General features: G+C 35.3%; 1 protein-coding gene across 11 annotated transcripts in view; it reads right to left on the bottom strand.

Moving 5' to 3' along the window:
• LOC105759311 (uncharacterized) overlaps positions 1-14783 on the bottom strand; it is a 63327-nt gene that overhangs the window by 15835 nt on the left and 32709 nt on the right. The window contains exon 4 of one of the 11 annotated variants that reach the window (XR_012056316.1): positions 1575-1702. The exons of the other annotated variants lie outside the window; for them this stretch is intronic. The gene's annotated coding sequence lies outside the window, so the exon portion shown is untranslated. The remainder of the gene's footprint in view (positions 1-1574; positions 1703-14783) is intronic. 11 annotated transcript variants of the gene reach the window in all.

Genomic DNA, 14783 nt, shown 5'->3' with positions numbered 1-14783 from the left:
CAGTTTCTGCCTTTGTAGACATAAGGGCTTCTGAGACACTGAGATTTAATGGAAAGACCTAGGGGTTTATAGGAGCCTTGCAAAAGTTGCATTTCAATTTCTTTGGTAGAAATTCTGTCCCAGAAGCACACATAGAAATTGTCACTAGCTGCTTACAGAAATTATTGTCATGTTTACATGCCAAAAGTCAAATACCAAAAGCTCACATAGGCAACTCCTGTGAGAATACTTATATCACAGTTTTATTTACATTACTGTTTATTTCACCATATGAAATGTGAATAAAAACATGGAATTTCATTGTGATTATGTACCCATCCGCTTCACATTCACACACTTTTCTATCCCAGTAATCTGTGGTACTGTATATTTGACTTATATTGTCACATTACACGTCTAGACACGAGCAACTTCCACAGCACAATGTAGCACACGTTCCTGCTTTCTCTTTTCCTGGATATTACTATACGGAAGAGGAGTAACTGCTCTGTCAAAGAATTTGTCTTTGCCTTCCTTCTCAACCACAACGTGTCCTCTCCTTTCCCCAGAAGACACCCTTTTTGTTTCTAAGGCAAGTTTAACGTGAGACTTACACTAAACTTCAAGTGTACAAATATATCCCATGTTCAGTGGGGTTATCCACTCTTTTAGGTAAAGCACACTTTAAGGTGCCTCGGTGCCATACAAAAACAGACCACCATGACCCGGGTCACAGAAAACCTAGTTTGCTGGAAAGCACGATCACAGCACCAACTTTCATATACTCATGACATGTTACATTTGCATCCATATTCCTCCTAAGTGCCAAAATTCACTCTCTCCTAACAGCAACATCTAAGGCTTGTTTGTCCCTAATTTCCTAACATCCAAACACACTGTTGATAGACTGTTTTGGTGGGAGTTAGCTATTACACAGATTTTACATCAAGCTTTCACCCACAGCTGCATCTGCCCCAGTAATAATGTTCTGGAAGAAAGACTTTGCTACTGTCAGCTTTCCTTGTATTAGCTTTTCAGGCAACAACACTGAATTGTATCAATTTCTTTAATATAGGATGAAACTTAAGTGGGCACTCATGTATCAGTAAATAGCTATCAATTAATACTGGTGGAATCAGATAAACAATTACAGGAAATACAATGGCCTGTTTCAAAATGGCTCCTTTACAGGATGTGCTTCATAACTTAGCCTTGTTCTTAAATGCTGTTCTTGGTGCACTTATAGAAATATAGAAATTATTTCCTTCTGGAGCATTCTGGCCTGTATTTTACCTGAATTTTATGTAAGTATTTGCTGTACATTTTTGTGTTTCTAAAATTAGAAAAAACAGATAATTTTAGCTCTGTGATTGCCATTTATCTTTTGCCTTCCAATAATAAGGATATTAAGGTCTCATAGCGAGTATTTCAATGAACTCTTTGAAATACTGTGAGAGTGGTAGGGAGGCCGAAGACAGTTACATGGGAAAGAAGATGGAAAGAGGGTTGGTGTTACTTCAAAGATACTTAATGTTATGCTAATTCCTGAAATGCAAAGAAGGGAACTCTTCATGAGGTGCCTGTCCTAGCCATACCAGCAGTTTTGAAGGGCTCTGCAGTCTCTCCTTGGGGTTCCTAATGGTTTGCAGCCCTCTTCTGACAGGTTCTGCTGCGGTACAAGAGGTTATCACAAGGACAGTCTGCTCCTCTCTCCTTTTTCCTTCTGGAAACAAGGAGCAGAGCAACTATTAACAAATACTTGCTTGTGTATTTGTCTTGGAAGGCACCAGGCATAACACCTGGTGTTATTTAATAGACACATTATTCATAATCTTTGCAAGTGGAGAACAACTGTCATGATAGGTAGGTTAAACAGAGGAAAAGAGATGTGAACAGGTCAAACAGTATCTGTGACAGATGAGCTAAGATCACTGACTTTTCACCTCTCTTTCACTCTAGTTCAGTCTCAAATACACCAGACCTTAGCTGTCTTTACCTTTTCCTGATCTTTAAGCAGTACCCTGATCCTAACTCAATGGGGCATTCACATAGGAGAGACCAAGGTGAGCATAGCATCCCCACCTCAGAGAATCCCAGTAGTGTTGGAACCCCTCCTTTGGCTTGTGATAAAACAGCATCTTCCTCTTTGCACAACAGGGTTATCTTCAGAGATACAGTGACTATTACAACACATGGATTATAAATGCTATTTGGCCCTATTTTAAACAACCAAGGTAACACAACCTCATAGATTTCCAACAGTATTTTTGCAACTTCTAAGTAAAGACTGGCTGATCAAGGATCTAAAACAATAGACACACAACACAGGGGGAAAATACTTTCATTCTTTCCTTAAATTAAAGTAAATATACCAACAGCAAAACCTCTTCTATGTCCCATATCCCTTACCAAGAATAATTTTGTTTGTAGAGAAACGTGAGAGAAGGCAGCTGTAACTCAGTTTATTACAGAGACTTTGCACTCTTCTGGAATTATACAGATCCTCTGCCACTATCAGCAGACCTTCTCTGAATCTAGGTTAAACAAACCTGCTTTCTGACACTTTCAAAAACTGTGCGGTTGGGGAATGCATCACTCAATGGGAATTTTGCCTCTGCTAAACAATTGTTTCTCAAACCATTGACAAAGGACAATGATAGAGTTTTTAACACTCTATTCACAAACAAAACAAAGTTTGTCCAGAGTATCTCGGTTTTGACAACTGGAGACTGAGAAGCTCCTGCAAGTATCTAGAGTAGCCACTGATCTCCTAACTACCTTGGCTTGCTGTCAGTGAGTCCAGTCTCCCTGAAAAGTTACTTTTCAGGCAGTAATTACAAAAATCTATCATCAAAAAAGGGAAGAATTCAAGACCGTGACAGGGAGAGAGGTGAATCAAAAGGAAACTGCAGATTCAGAAAGTTCAAGAAGTACAGTACTAAAGGACATAATGACATTGCATACATTAGATTGCAAAATAAGGAAGTGCATATGCTGCCTGACAACAGGAAAAGGAACTGCACCACAGGTTACCTCCCTATGAGATTAAAAAAACAATACATAAAACTTTCCCTGATGATTGGCTGGCTGGTAGCTTTATCAGTCTTGATCAATTAACAGTACATCATTTAGCAACTACCTTTTTGCCATATATTCAGTATCCTACAATTAAAAAGTAGGGCATGATCCTCACAGTCTGAAAGCTTTTATCCTTCTGAATGAGATATTGGGGGATGAATGGGAAGAAACTACACACGACTCATTTTAGCTGGAGGAAATGCTCAGCATGTGTAAAAATCCTGTGGACTTCACCTGCCTCAAAACGTATTATGAACTTGGTACCTTTTGAGTTTTATGCAGAGAGCTGATGAGCTTGCTCGATTTCTCCATACCATTTTGAAGAGCTTCAACTATATAAATAACTTATTGCCAAACAGTCCTTATGTTTTCTTGTTCTTAGACCAGCTTTGTATACTCCCAAGTCCTTTCCCAACTGTTTCTGGGAGAAGATAATGTGTGATTTCTCACACAGCAAACGTTAAATGATTTGTTTTACTTCATATTCTACATGTTCATACATATATTCTACATAGAAATATATTTCTACATCTTAGTTGACATTCCAGGGCACCTAGGCAAATGGCGTTCAAGTCAGTTAATATTAAACTTGCAAAAGATAAAAGACCCTGTACTTCTCCCACCCTCTTAACACCTAGTGTAAAAAATAACACCCTCTGGACAACAAAAGTTTGGCTAGAAATTTGCAGCATAATGACAATCAGAAACCATCTACTAACAGGAGGCTAACAGAACATCCATTTTTATCTTCAGGAGGACCATCCAAAACCGTACTGTCTAGTCCTCAAGAATGCATCTTCATGGGTTTTAAACCAAGCTGTGTCCAGCTAATCTTGGATATACAGTACACCCATCCCTTTCCTGGGAACCAAGTCAAGTCATTCTCAAGTATCAAAACACACTCATTAGCACTAAGCAAGTGGCTTTTCAACAGTGCAGTTATGAGCATGATGTAACAATTTAAATGGGATTAAACAAAATTCAGTTGACTTCCATAAAAAGGAAATGCAGTGTTCTGGTTTCAGAAATATCACAGGTATGACTTTGATCTTTCCCTATTAAAAAAAAAATTAAAGTGCTGTATAAAAATTACATCAATGATCCTACAGATTTTTATAAAAAATTAAGCCCTGTCAGTCTCTTCCATGGACATTTCTTACTATCCTATATGATTTTGCATCACCTCAACATTAATGGTGTTTTACAGTATTTGTCTAAATACTGTAGGACTTCTGGTCACAGCTAATAGTAAAATATTCTTCTCTGGCTACCCAACCATAATTAAAATAATCAGAAATGATAAACAGGGAGAGAAGAAGAAAAATTTGGCTTGATAGTTATCCACATGATAATAGATTACAGACCAATGTGTAAACAGTGGCTGTGGGCCCAAGTACATATTCCTGATCAAAGCAGGATGAAGTGGACACTTCACATAGGTTAAGGTCAGTTATTTCTGCTCAGGTTTTCTGTCTGCCAGAGTATAAACTCAAGAAAAGGAGAAGGTTGGACAGATTAATTCAAACTTCACTCAGTTGAACTTCTCAAATAAACTAAGCGTGGAAAGAACACTTTTAATTGGCACAACCTAGCTGAGACTTTTCCCCCCTTTTGAACCTTCAGAGCTTGTATGCCATGCAGTTGAAGAATATGATCCAAACTTCACTACTGTTGCACATCTTTGTGTGACCAGTGAACTCTGAAATTTCAGAAAATGTAGACAGGAAAAATCCTGAATTTTAATTCAATTTTGAAAATGAGACACATGTGAAACTCCCACAAATGGTAAGTGATTCTGTCAACATCCACTTGATTTTTACCAGTTGTTAGTTTAAGGCAGCCATTAATGCCTTCTTGCTTCATGTTACCTCCCACCTTATATGCATATGGAATAAATACACTAGCAGCTAAGTGTGTTATACAGAGTCTGTTTTATATACAATATTTTCTGTGGTAAAAAATATGAATTCCTCTCTATTCTTAAAGTTTCAGTTTCTTTTAAGCAAGCTGTTAAAATAATCACTATGTCCAAGCCATAAATACAGAATATTATACACAAAAATTCTGATAAATAGAAACCAACTGCACTGTGCACTAGAATGTAGCCAAATAGTTTTTACTAAAACAAGTCTGACCCTAAATTTCTAGAAGACTTGGGTATCACAGACATGGAATGGTCCCCATCCAAGAGTTGGGCTGCTCTGAGTGTGGGCAGGCTTGTATTCCAGCTGCAAAGCTTAGCCTGTACCCCCAGCTCAGCCACATCTCAACTCTGGACTACATTTCAGGATGGAGTTAGGCTGCAGTGCAACAAGTCACTGCCATCACATGAGCCCAGTGATCACTGACAAGCTCTTGGCTGGATTTATATACATCACATGGTCTGTATCATTTCACATCTTCACACCTATGATTCTATATGAAATGAAACTTCATATTTTCAATTAAGCAATTTACAAAGAAGTTTGGTGCTAACCCACTTAAATCCAGATATCCTCATATTCTGACTACTTTCCTTTTTGTTCCAATTAGATGCCCTTGTGCACATAGTACCATCTCATCTTAAATCTCTATGACATCAAACACAGATTTGCTGCATTATTATAGCAGAACAGTGGTGAACATGACTTGAATGGTTGCTTTAAATCTTAAAAGCATGGCGCCTGATTGTTTAAGTAGCATTCTATATGATAAGTATAATGACCATTAAAACTAATATTTAATAACTAAAATCCCAATTTGCAACTCTGATAAATATTGAGGCAAATTAATGTGATTTTTTTTTAGTGAATTAAATTTAATGAATGGTAGATTTTAGGTTAACAAATTCATGCTAGTAGCAGCATGTCATTATTACCCCAAGAATTTGTCCTACAGAAGCAGAGGATTTGATATGAGTTAGGAAATTACAGAAGCACAGAATAGTTTGAGTTGGAAGGGTCCTTAAAGATCAGCTATTTTCCAACCCCCCTGCCATGGCAAGTGAAATTGCACGAATCTGAGTTCTATTTTTGCCCTCTACTGAATTAACCAGGGAGAAAAAGGGAAAGAGAAAAGTTAAAGTTAATTAAAGCTGTATTAATTAATTCTCACCCTGACAGAGTGGATTTTTAGAGACCAGAGACCAAGCAATTGGGTCTTCTTATTTGAAATACCTTAACAATAAAAACTGTGGAAAAAAAATATTAGTCTTAGTAAATAGAATAGAAATCTAGATAACTATACCATAATAAAAGTATTCAGTTTGGAACCTCTAATACAGATATTCCTATGGTTAAAAAATTACAGACAGAAATGAGGAAACTGCATTCCAAATTCTGCTTTGCCTAATCTTATTCTATTATCAGCTGGAGTTTTGAATGTAGGACTTTGTCTTATATTTACAGTATCCTACAGAAAAAAAGTATTATAAACTAAGAGTTTACTGGAATAATAATTTATAGTTGAATCTTCATCATTGGAAATTTTTTAATTAATGAATTACATTGAATCATCTTTCACATATGCCTTATTGCAATGTGAAATACAGAAATATTTGAAAACTTTTTGGGGGACTAAAACTGGTTATATTTTCACTCTTTCAGCAACTTTGACGTAATTTCTGGAGAGCAAAAAGATGACATAATTAATGTAATAATTAATGACAGGAGAACAAAACATTTCCAAAAAGTAATAGAGGTATTTACATTTGTGATTTTTTTTTTCCGGAGAATTTACTATTCACCTCTAAAATTGTTCTTTTAAAAATAAAGAATTAAGCATATTATTAACACAATGGTTCTGTTTTCCATTTTTTGCTTACATTATGACTTACAGAGCTTTCTTTCTAATTAATGAAATAATTAATAACATAATCATGTTTAAGCTTGTTAATGCATGTTTTAAAAGCCCATGATTTCATTGAAGCATATACAATTTGCAGACTCAAATTTAAGGTGGTATCTCAGTGGAAACTGTAGTCAAAGAAGTTGAACTTTGTTCCTGACATTTATGTGCTGCCACTACACTGAGGCAACTCTGAGCTCCCTCCCACTTCAGATCATGCTGTACCTACCTTCCATTTAGCTGGTAAAATCTACCTTATTGTACTGATTATAGCACTAACATGCCAGAAACAAATGCCCATTGATTTAAATTTTGTATGGAAATAATTATTTTTCTTTGAAAAAATCACTTTTCTGGTGCTTCTCTCTCCATTGATCAGATATATACAGTTATTCTTCTCCAAGGTAAACAATGAGTTTTACTTAGTACATGAAAACATAATTTTTAATGTAGTTTCAATTAAATTTAAGGAGCTTTTCAGACCTTTGAAAAGCTAAGTTCTGTGGTAGAACTCTCACCATGAATTTGAATGTTTTTATTTGAATTTTAATACGGTGCCAAAGCAAAAAAGGTGTTTTCCCTCTTAAAAAAATTGCAGCAGACATTTAGAAATATTTTTATACAAATATGGGAGGGTGGGGGGTCGTTTGGTTTTGTTCTTTTAACTCCTTCCCTGCAAAGACTTTAAAACATCATAAAGTTACTTGTGCAAAATTGCTGTATATTTCCTTCTGTCAGTAATTTCTCTTGATGTCAAAACAAAATAAATATTTATTCTTTATTATAAATTTCAAAAACAACAGGGATATTGTGTTTATTATTCTGAAAACCAGAAATGGAAAAATCTTGAAGAATATTAAGTAGAAACTGAACAGAGAGCTTCCAGATACACAATCAATGTGAGACTTCTAACATACAATAATTATTACAAGTGGTATTATTTGGATAAAACTTCATGTAGGATATTTATCTAGCTCATTTTTCTATTAAAAAAGTCTCTGTTAAACTTACAAACAAATATGATATAACCCTGTCTGCTCAGTCAGTTTAATGCAATATGAACTATCCACAAATAAAAATATTTTATCCCAAAAAGTATTTATAAATAGCCTATACATTATAGGCAAAAATATATCAAACCACATTTAAAGGTTTAGAAACATTTTTCAGGTTTTTAAGAAAGATTTGAAACAGATTCTTTTAATCTCCATTTGTTTTCATTGCTAACTACTTGAGAGTCTTAAGAAAGAACAAACTCCCCACTAAGATTCAACAATACAAATTAATGTTCCTAATTATTCTAACTGTATCTCCATCCACATGTTTTGTTAATTGTTATGTACAGTATTCAATTTGAAAAAAGGCTGTATTCTAACTGCAGTCAGTTATAAGATAATATTATAACTTTCAAAAAGCTTCTTACATAAATTAACTTTTAAAAAAAATGTTCAGATAATTTCCTATTAGTAATTTCAGAGTAAAAAGTCTGCTTCAATAGGAGGAGTATTTGTGAATTATGATCGAATTTACTTTTTTCTTCTGCTTCTCTATAGAAAAATCAATAACAATTTTTGAAAGAGGAAAAAACATAACTTATAAATAGAAACATATTCAGTAAGGATGAATAACAATTCTAACAATTTTGTCTTAAAGTCATATGAATTCGTGTGATATAAAGGAATTAATGGGATAGTGATGAACCCCAAACTGACTTATGTTTCCTGTTTGCCTTTATCAAAGTATTTTCTTTTTGTACAAACTTTAAGTTTTAATCCTACCAATTGTCCTTTTTCAAAGGTTGTCTCTGCCTACTATTTGAACAATGTATTTATTAAACTACAAATTTAAACTCACAAACACAAACAATTTTTTAATGCCTGAAAGACCAAATTTGTATATTTTGTTAAAATAAGTTCTTTTTTGATGCAAAAATATCTCTATTTTATTTTCAGTGTTAACATTAAAATGTCAGTTCTTAGGTAACTAAATTTTAGATTCAGAAACTATTTTTTAATTGTTTTAATTGTCAAAATATATTTCTACCTTTATTCTACAAGGGCAGGGCTGTATTTCTTTTGCATCCTTTATATATTAATAAAGAATCTAAAACATCTAAGTCCTATAAACAACTTAAAAGCAGTAGATAAATCTGAATAATTTTTATTAAATTATCAGCCAATAGGTTACCAATAGTTATCTCCCAAAAGCTTTTTTTAACAGAATTTGCTAGTCCGTGTTTGCTTAGATTTTGATCTCTAATTTTTGTTACTTTGATTTTAAACAAACAGTGAAGTTTTATTATTTAGCAGAATACTGAAGAGTTAATAAATTCTATTTAAAAAGCTGACATGAAATTCAGCTCCTTTTGAAGACAAATGGAATTTAGCCACTCATTTCAGGAGAGTAGGATCAGTCCAGAAGAATATAAAATCCAGTTGTCTCCTAACTTTTACCATATGAATTCAGTAATAGTTAGATATGTTTATTCTTTGGACATTCTCAATAATTTAATTTTTTTTTTTTTTTTACTGTTAGGACATAAGTCCAGCAAAAGGAAAGAAAAATTAGCTGGCATTTTAGCTAAAGTATACAATATTCCCACTTCAGATTTTTGTCTGTATATTAAGGTATAAAATACTGCTCTAAATAGATTTCACTAATACTTGAATTTATATCTATATTAGATAACTGAGCTTATTTTATTTTATATTTAGCTGCATGCTACATAGTACTTTGGCTATTATGAGTCTAAATTCCCAGAATATAAGAAAATATCTTCCCTGAAAATTGTTTCTGAACTGGATGCCATTTAGTATAAATATTCACTTTCTAAAAAGCTACCTGCTGAAATTATCTGGCTGGTGCCTGCAGTTCTAAAATGTTTTCCCTAACTTTTAATCTTTTCTAATTTTTAATTTCCTTCAAGTCCAAATTCTTGACAATTAAGAGGACCTGTCTCTGTATGTCAATATTTCACAATATGTAATATATTCAAATAAAAGCTATATAAAGCCCAAGACAATTTTTTTTCCCCCTGAAAGAAGTAATTTCAGACAATACATATAAAGGCAGTAGATATTTTACCTAAATTAACTGTGGAGGTCAAGAGACTTGTAAGAAATTTCTCTTCATATGAAAGTATGGATTTATGATTCTGTGAAAATAATGTTTGTGGTAGACAGTATGTTACCAAAGCAGCTTTGAAAGCTTATATAGTTACCTTCTCTGAATGTTCTGGCTACTTCTGGTCCTCCCTCATCTGGAAGAAAAAGCTGGTTCCAAAGTTAAATTTGCAATTTATTGTTACAAATCAAATCACCAATTTCTTTACTTTAAAAATTCTAGTACTGTGCAAAATTTTGCTTATTTAGTTAAAGATTCAAGCTGCTTGTCCTGGAGATTTTAATTTTTGTAGAACTTATTATAGCAGATCCCAAACATCCAAGAAAAGAAACTCAAACAAAACTACAGCTAAAGGCTTTTTTACTTGTTTTTAATTCATTTGGAATACTTAATGTTGTCTGATGTATAATGCACTTGAATACAGGAAATTAACAGTTTTAACTTTTACTTTTGATTTACTGCTTTCAAAACTTAGCTCTAAAAGCCAGGTACCAAAAGAGGAAGCATTGCAGCATTATCAAATGGAGATTTTGCTGAGGCCATATTATGTTAACCTTCACTCCTAGGAATTATTCTGATCCACAGAAATGTTCCTATTGAGTTTCTTGATACTATTTTCATGAATAGGCATGAATATTCACTAGAGGTTGTAGGATTTAGCCTCCAAATAGCCAGCAGAAATTCCTTACTTTTTTCAGTAAGGAACAGAAAACATGTTTAGTCCCGATGTTGATCAAAGCTATTTTACATGACAAAACTCTTTTGGAACTAATTGTTTCAATTTAGCCCCCAGGATTTACAGAGTCCTTCAGTAAGCAGTGCAATTTAATGCCATGTAAAAGTGGCTCTGAAGCCCAGCAGAGAGTTGTGCAGGCAGAGCAGGGCTTGTGAGCCCCCCGGCAGGTGAGGTCCCCAAAACTCCTGCAGGCTCAGGACCCCGGCAGCAGTAACAGCTGGGATGAAAGCTGCCTTCCAATCCACAAAGCTACAGGTGTCAAATAGTGAGGGCAATGGGAAAGCATGGAAGGCTGGTCACGATCAAGCCTTTGTGATGCATGCTTTTGCTAGTATACAGCTGGAAAAATTAGTAGTTCTACCTATTTTACCTATTGATGCCTCCAGTCTATTTGCTGTTAAGCCATAGGCTTCACCTCTCCCCCCACAAAGAAGCAAGCTGGCAAGAAATTTTCCCAGCAAATACAGAAAGTGTGAACCAGGAGCAGAGAGGGAGAATTGGTGAAAACTGCTTTCTATTTTGCAAAACCAGGAGTTAAATCAGGATGGTCTGTTAAAGAGTTACCAAATCAACTAGCAAAGCTCTCCATTGCTAGTTCTTTGAATTGCTGGAGTTGAAGCAAGTCTTTCAGAAGGTGCTGGACATGAAAGGGTTAACATCTTTTTTTGGACTAGAGTGACACTGATGGTTCTATTTGTGGTGACAAAGATAGTTATGGGCTTGATTGAACAAAACTGTGAGGACTTTAAGCAGAGCAAGAGCTTGAAACGACACAAGACACAACAGACTACACCTTGTGTCATTTTGAAAAGCTGTTGCCAAAAATAAAGCTTTGATAACGTTTCCATTCAGAATTACTCTTTTTTTGAGCCAAAAACTGTCTCACTAAATTAAAACAGGACATCTAAAATTTTAGTCTAGATGTGTAATAAACTTTTATTTAAGTGAGATGTGAAACTATTTAAAATGTAATTTGTAAGTTGTCCTATTTTAAACTTCTAAAAAGAATTTTAAAATGCCTTGCTGATAAATAAAAATTAGGGCTATTCAGGTGATTTTGAATATTTCCTTAATTGTAAATAAGGCAAGTTCAAGTTCAGAGCCCATTAATCATGAATAAAGACAATTATTTAATCTAGAAAGTGTACTTTTATACAGGTAAGGTAACTATTACAAGGTATGAAAAGAGTTAGTCCACTTTAAAAAAGTACATGCCCCACAGGTATTATGAGCCATAGAGTTGCTGATTTTACCTTTTATTAGCCCTTCCACAACAGATCATGATACTTCTGTGCTTTCCTAGAAAAAGTTCCTCCTCACCCCTTTTACAGGTACTCACTTCCAAAGGGTTAATCAAACACCTTAATCCCAGAATTTGTTTTTTAAAATGTCTATAACTGAATTGGAATCTAATGGTCATAGTTTGGTCTGTTGCCAGTGGCAGGGCTCTTCTGTGCAGCTCTCCCACTGACTGCAGTCTCAGGTAAGTCATCTTTGCTGTGCTCTTGCACCTTCAGCTGCACAATCCAGCCATGAAAGTGACCAGCCTGAGGGGCCAGATTGGTAAACAAGGACTAAGAGCTATCTTCTGAGAAGTTCAAACATTTTGCATGAAGCAGAAAATAACATTTTTATTACACTTTTTTCACTAAAGACAACAGCCATTGACCAGTTTTCAAAAACCAACAACTGAACCCTCAACACACAGATGACTTGTGCAACGTCTTCATTGGGTCTGAAAGCCACTTGGGGCATGGTCTGATGAAATTTCCTGAGGTCAGCAAGTGTTCCGTGATTAGCCCCCAGTGGTGTTAACTCTTTGCAGCAGGTTTATGGCACACATCTTACAGAGAAGTGACTGCAAAACATTTCCCACTCCTAGGACAGGCATTCAGTTCCCTACACATAAATGTACTCTGTGAAACTGGAGTTAGGTGGTACATAGCACTGGCCCATGGCAGAAAACTTCCAAACATTTTGAGAGGAAAGATCTCCACATTTTACTGACAAAACTAAAGCCAAAGTTACTGATGTGAACATCTGCAGCTGCAATGATTTTAGCAATTTCTGTCATGCATGCCAGTAAGAATTCAGATCCACTGCATGTACTTTTATCAGTGAAATGCTGGGAAGCTACCTGTATGAGTTACAGAGAGTGGGATCTCAGTCTGCCTGAGAACGCATCATGACCTCTTAGCACTGGAGCACAGAGATCTGCAATAAGCACTATGAGAGGCAGTAAAATGGACCTTTATTTTCAGATTTTGGGAGGCTGCAATGTGGGTTTAAGATGTTTAAACTTTAGTTTAAATAACTGTTTAAAATGTTATCAGCCTAACACAGTGAAGTCACTCTCTGCCAAGAGCCAACACACCATCTACACAGAGCCCCAGTCCAAGCCAGTGGTATGTTGTCTGTCTGCATTCTGCAAAAGAATCAGTTTCCCCGTGGTTACAATGAACTACAGATGTATGCAAAATCTTGTAAAGGTTTTTTTTTTTTTTAACATTATTGCATTCAAACATCTTTTTCCTAAACTTATCTCAAATAGTTTCTTCATACACACTCTTTCCTTCAAAAAAGGCAAAAAACCATTTTGCATGTAAAATATCTTTTCTCCACTTTTTTATATTAGTTACTTAGTTATTTATTTTCAAAAGCTGTATCACAAAACCTGCACTTTCCCCCTTTCTAGCAGAATTCTGCCAAAGCCAACCCCTCTGAACCCCCTCAAAACTCCAACTAATTCACTGTTTGCAGGAGTACCACACTTTGCGTCTGTTGTTTAGGAGGTGGGGGTGAAGCATGACAATGTCTTGTCATTAAACCTATAAAGAGAAGACCTGCTTACCTCAATGTCAGTCCCCACTAATGAAACACGTGGTTTTCTCTTATGGTAAAAGAGAGCCTATCTTTTTAAATGGATCTGACAGGTATTTTTAGGGTAAATATTTTGGTGAAAGTATATGTTTTAAATAGTTTTCTTATCTTTGTTACCACTAGCACACGGAACTGCTGAAGGAAGCAGTTTTTATACTTCCATCTCACAGCCTGAAGTATCTGAGTGCTGGTGTACTTTGGTCATGTTGAACACTGAAGCGGGACTGGCCAGCTTACTTCTGTGCCTCCCTGAGTTCCCAGGCTCTACATAGTCCAGGGCAGCAAACTCCAAGTCACTAAAATGGCCTTCTGATACTACTTTTTACAAATCATTGTAACAGTTCTAACTAATCTTCATTGCAAATTTAAAAATTAATCTGTTTTAATCAAGATATTTGGATCTATTTTAAAACATTTTGTTATTTATCATGATCTATTTCACCTTGCTTGTTCTTAACAAACGTCCCTTCCAAATATTAACAAATGCTAAGCCTACGGTGAGATGTGGTCCTACAGATTTTAATGCACACATTGGAAACACTGCAAACCAGGTTTGTAAGTTCAAAAAGAAAAAATGGCTTTCTTTGACAGAGACCATGTCAGGTGAGCTACACACCAAAATACTGACAGAGAAACATATTTCCTGGTGCAGGTAGGAGATACACGGTAAGGCTGCGTTATTCTAAAAGCGATAAAAGGGTTTCAAAGAGAAAGATGTTCTTTCCTCTTTTCTGTCAGTTTAAGTCTTGAATGATTCCAGTGAAGTGACTGAGGTTACTTAGTCTTTGTATCTCTGTAACTGAAGGTCACTTACCAATACATCTCCTAGATAGTTTAATTGACAGACACATTTTCTACTATTTGGTTCAAAGTTTCTGTACCTCTACTGCAGCCAAAAATATATTAATTGGGAACTAAACACCTCCAAATTGGTCAAAGTCCTTCTGTCCCAGAAAGCAACGAATAGCTGTATCAATGATTCACCATATCCTTCCAATGAGTATTGATAATTATCTCCTTCCCAGCTCCCCAAATAAATACACTGGATGGGATCTCCTGTGTTGACAAGTAAAACCTTCCTATTTTGGACAACCTTGTTATCTAAATCCTTTCATTAATTTATCAAAATCCATAGCTAGTTCGCTTGCCTGTTTCTACCACT

This window comes from Taeniopygia guttata, chromosome 5 (assembly GCF_048771995.1).
Source record: "Taeniopygia guttata chromosome 5, bTaeGut7.mat, whole genome shotgun sequence".
NCBI lineage: Eukaryota > Metazoa > Chordata > Aves > Passeriformes > Estrildidae > Taeniopygia > Taeniopygia guttata.
This window is presented reverse-complemented; position numbering and strand designations above follow the sequence as displayed.